Genomic DNA, 4,587 nt, shown 5'->3' with positions numbered 1-4,587 from the left:
GCCCTATATGTAACCTGTGTTTTGAACAGCAATGCAGCATGCATGGGTTTCGCTGGCTTGAGTATTTGATAGTACCTGTACTAATTCTTTGTTTTTCCTAGCCGGCATAATTCACAGCAGGAAATCTGACACCTATCAGAAAACCTAAGTAAAAAATTTTAAAAACCCACAACTTTTTCTTCATTAAAGATTTTAAAGTGTACAGGTGTTTTGCCTGCAAGTATATCTATCTGTACAAAAAAAAAAAAAAAATCCATGCAGTGCACATAGTAGCCAAAAGAGGGCGCTGGATCTCCTGGCAAGGGAGTTGCAGAGGGTTGTGAGCGTGTGTTGGGAATTAAATCTGAGTGTTCTGAAGCTTTCTCTCCACCCACGCTAAGCAAATTTAATACTTTGGAATCATTCAACCTGTTGTTTTAATAACCCCAGAGACAGTATAATAGCAGGTGATCCAAGTCAGTAGTTTTCTGATTTCTCTGGGCATCCCAATCATCTGTAGGGCTTGGGAAAGTAGAACTCTGAGTTGAATTTATATAGTTGCATTTTTTAGTTATTGTGGGTTGAGTTTCAAATTTAGTGTCCTAAGAAGTGCCCAGGACATGTAAACAACCAGTGGCCCTAGGACTGATCTCAGAGTAGTGGGGTACTCCACAAGAAACAGACTAAGTAAACCGGATTTCGGTTCCCAATCACCAAGTGTAGCTTCTTCTGGACTGGCTCTGAAAACTTTCCTCCTTCCCCTTCCAGGATGCATTAACAAGAATCAAAACAAAACATTTATACATGAACATGAAACTGAATTCACAGACCAAAAAATGGGAAGAGAGAAACTCTCAAATCTAGCTACACCTTGCTGGTAGCCATGTTACAATTTACAGGAAATATTAAAATTTGGGAGCACGTCCCTGTAGGTAGAGCTATGGAGTTGTGTTAGCACAGTTGGGAAATAGGTCTTTTCAATGTCAGGTACCAGGGCTGTTAAGATGGTCCATTTTCATTCCTGATGTGACATTTCCTAGGACTCTTTACAAAATTAGGAAAGTGGCAAGAAAGGCTAGGTACACTCCCAAGTGTACCAATAATATCTGTATTATGTTCACACATGATACAGATATTAAATCCACATTTATCGATAGTTTTTCTTGTGTATTGACAAATTCTGATTATAGGCTACAGCAATGTTATATGTATGAATGTAGTGCAGAATACAGTAAAAAATTAGCATATGTATCACCCAAACCAGAGAGGTATACATTGGTTATAGTCACAGCATTGACCTGTTGTTTTGTTTGTTTTTGAGGCAAGATTTTTCTACGAAGTCCTGGTTGTCATTTTTCTCTACCTATGCTAAGTCCTTTGCACATGGAGCAATTTGATTCTTGAACTGGAAGCTGTTGGGCTCTCTTGTGCTACCCTGGCTGGGCTAAAAGACAATCAGTTGGTCAAACTGCCACCTTGCTTATCCTTATAAGGATAAGGCAGTACTGAAGTCAGTAAGGATGACTTGATGAGAAGATAAGATTCAACCTTTCCACTCTGGCTCCTGAGGCACAGCCTCGGACAGAACACTTGGGGGTAATTTGTACTGGATGTTTTCCTTCCATCAGGCAAGTGGATCTGAGTTTGAGGCCAGCTTGGTGTATGGGATGAGTTCCAGGACAGCCCAGGGATTACACAGCTCTGATGGGAGAAAGCATCCCAAAGGAAGGGCATCCTGAGAACACTAGAGCCCAGGAACAGCACAGCTCTGAGGTGGGACAGTGTCCCTCTGGATGTGAGAGCCTATAAGTCACACATCTCCAAGGAAGCTTCCTCAGAGGCTTTGCAGCTTTGGGGGCGGGTTGTATCCCCAGCTGAGCTGAGGACCTCAGGACCATCAGCCCAGCTTCTTCTGAGCTGAGGACCCCAGCAGCCTCAGCTCTGTTCCTTCTGCAGTGTTACAGCTTCTTGGGGGATGTTATCTCCAGCTGAGCTCAGCAGCCTCAGCCCAGCTCCATCTCCATCTCTTCTTTCCTTCTTCACTTCACATCTTCATTGCTTCTCTTCATTGCCTCTGCTTCCAAGAGGGAGGCAACAGCCAGAAAGCAAGCAGACACAATCTTTATATAGGGTTTCTTAGTGGGCAGGGCTTTCCAAGGCAGAGATTTCCAGGGTGAGGATTGGTAGGATTTCAAGTCCTGAGTTTGTGGGAGTTCAGGGATTAGTGGGTTCTCCTGCTCAGGGATTAGTGGTTTTGTTCAGACTTTTCAAGTAAAATTAGCAGAATCTGGGGTGGGTTCTATTGAGGAGCTGGAGATAAACTTTGTGAATGTTACAGAGGCTGGAAACAACTATCATGAGAGTTGGGGTGGCCTTGGGGAGGGGCCTTGTTGCTGGAGCTCCCCAGGTGCGTGGGCCTGGCCACTTTCCTGCCTTGAAAGTTTGAAAAGTATACAAAGTATATAAAGTTTACAAAGGGAGTCCAAGGTATGGAAATCTTTCCCGGCAACTTGAGTGGCATGAATAACCAAAAATATCCTTCATGAGATATCTTGGCCTTGAAGCAGGAACCAGCTGATTTGGCTCTGGGATCTCCAAATATCTTTGCTCCCCAGGGAGGTTCAGTTCCCAGGGGTGGGCATCCTCACCCTCAAATGAGCCCAAACACTTGCATTCAGGACTTTGTCCTTCCCGCCAGCTTACAACAGCCTCTCTCCAAAACTAGTCATGATAACCATTATGAAATAAATTTGTTTCTAGGCGAACCAGGATGCACATAGACTGTTCTCCAAACCTGAACTACCTCCATACAACCATGTCTTCATTTTCCTTGTCTTTCACTGAAAGCAAACAACTTCAGCCTCCAAGCACCCTGAGAAAACATACTTATTAGAGAAACCAGTCTGAGATACAGGCAATTGGCAGACTTTGGCTCAGCCAGTAGGAACAAAGCACATTTGTGTTGATAGCAATTTTGCTTTCTATAAATGTGACTTTAGGGGAATATTATTGACTGATACAGAGGATGTCTCCCAAGACTCTTTGAACTGAACTAACCCCTTTGAGGGGAAAACTGCCTTGTATGAGAACTACCATGCTCAGCGGTTAAGAGCACTGACTGCTCTTCCAGAGGTCCTGAGTTCAATTCCCAGTAACCAATTGATGGCCCACAACCATCTGTAATGGAATCCAGTATCCTCTTATGGTTGTGTCTGAAAACAGCTATTTTTTAACTATTTGTGGAAGAGAGCAAAGAGTTTGTCCTCAATCACAAGCTGATAGACCAAAGGACACAAAAAATTCCATTTTGGGGAATGCAGCAGTTATTTCATGGATGTAGGCTTAGAATAATGTAGTCTCATAGAATACAGAATCCTACTCAATTCAAACATACATTGATTTACTCTCAGAAATGTACAAATAGAGATAGGTATACAATATACAATCTCAGTCATGCTAGGTTTGCTTACACATTTTGGAAGGAAAAACAGGAGTGACAAAGTTCAGACTCCTTTTCCCTTCAAAACTTGGTGACTAGCTACCTTTTAGGAATACTTATTTTGCTTTACTCCACAAAAAGGATCTTTTTTTAGCATGTTCCCCCCCCCACACACACACCATGTGTATGTTTGTATGTACATGCCTGTGCTCGTGTGTGCAAGCACATTTTTATAACTCCAATCTCTTCTGGTTTTACTTAGCTATGTTTGTGACTTTAAAGGTTCCCCTTCTTGTTTCATTTTTCATTTTTATTTATTTTCCCCTTTTACTGGATATTTTATTTATTTACATTTCAGATGTCTTCCCCTTTTCCCATTTCCCCTCCCTAGAGCCCCCTATCCCATTCCCCCTCCTCCTTTTTGCTTTTATACCTTTTAAATTACATGCAAGTATTAAGGTCAGTTCTAGGTTGAGGGTCTAGCAATACAATAGATGCAAATAGTCAAGGAACAAGCAAGACAGTAAACACAAATAGTCAAAGAAAAAGCAAAGCAGTAAACCCAGTTACATGAACACTCCCATGATCACTGTTTCTAAAGGCTTATCAGGATGACCAAAGTATCTGAGCCTACTTTCCTATCCTAGCCCAACCCTTTCTTGTTTCTAATTGTATGCTAATTGAAACTGTGACTAAGGACTAAAAACATTATGTTGATTTTATTCCTTATAGACAGAACTGAAGAGTGTAAATTAAATTTTCTGTCAAGTGGGATTCTTGTAACTAGTACCCAGAACTGGACAGCAATGGATCAATGGGATAATCACAAGACCTTAGACTTCAGTGTATAGCTGTATGGTTTCTACTGTCTGTATGTGCTCATGGAGAAGTGAGATTTTTTTTTTAAAAAAATTTTTAAGCCTGGGCCAGGAAGCGGAATTTCAAGGCAAGTTCTTTGGGAAACATTTGTCAAAGTGAATAAATATTACCCAGTTCTGATTGTAGAATCACCAAACAACTTAGGAAAGACCTTGCATCAGTTGGGACAGCAGTTTTTAAAGTCAAGTAGCTGCAGGAAACACTTTCCTTTAGAGGAGGTTGGAAATGTTTAAAATTTCAAGAGTTTGTGAATGAAGACTTCTGAAGAAGCTGTGTTTGCAGAGACGGAT

This window comes from Arvicanthis niloticus, chromosome X, assembly GCF_011762505.2.
Source record: "Arvicanthis niloticus isolate mArvNil1 chromosome X, mArvNil1.pat.X, whole genome shotgun sequence".
Classification (NCBI taxonomy): domain Eukaryota; kingdom Metazoa; phylum Chordata; class Mammalia; order Rodentia; family Muridae; genus Arvicanthis; species Arvicanthis niloticus.
Note: the sequence above shows the minus strand (reverse complement) of the source record.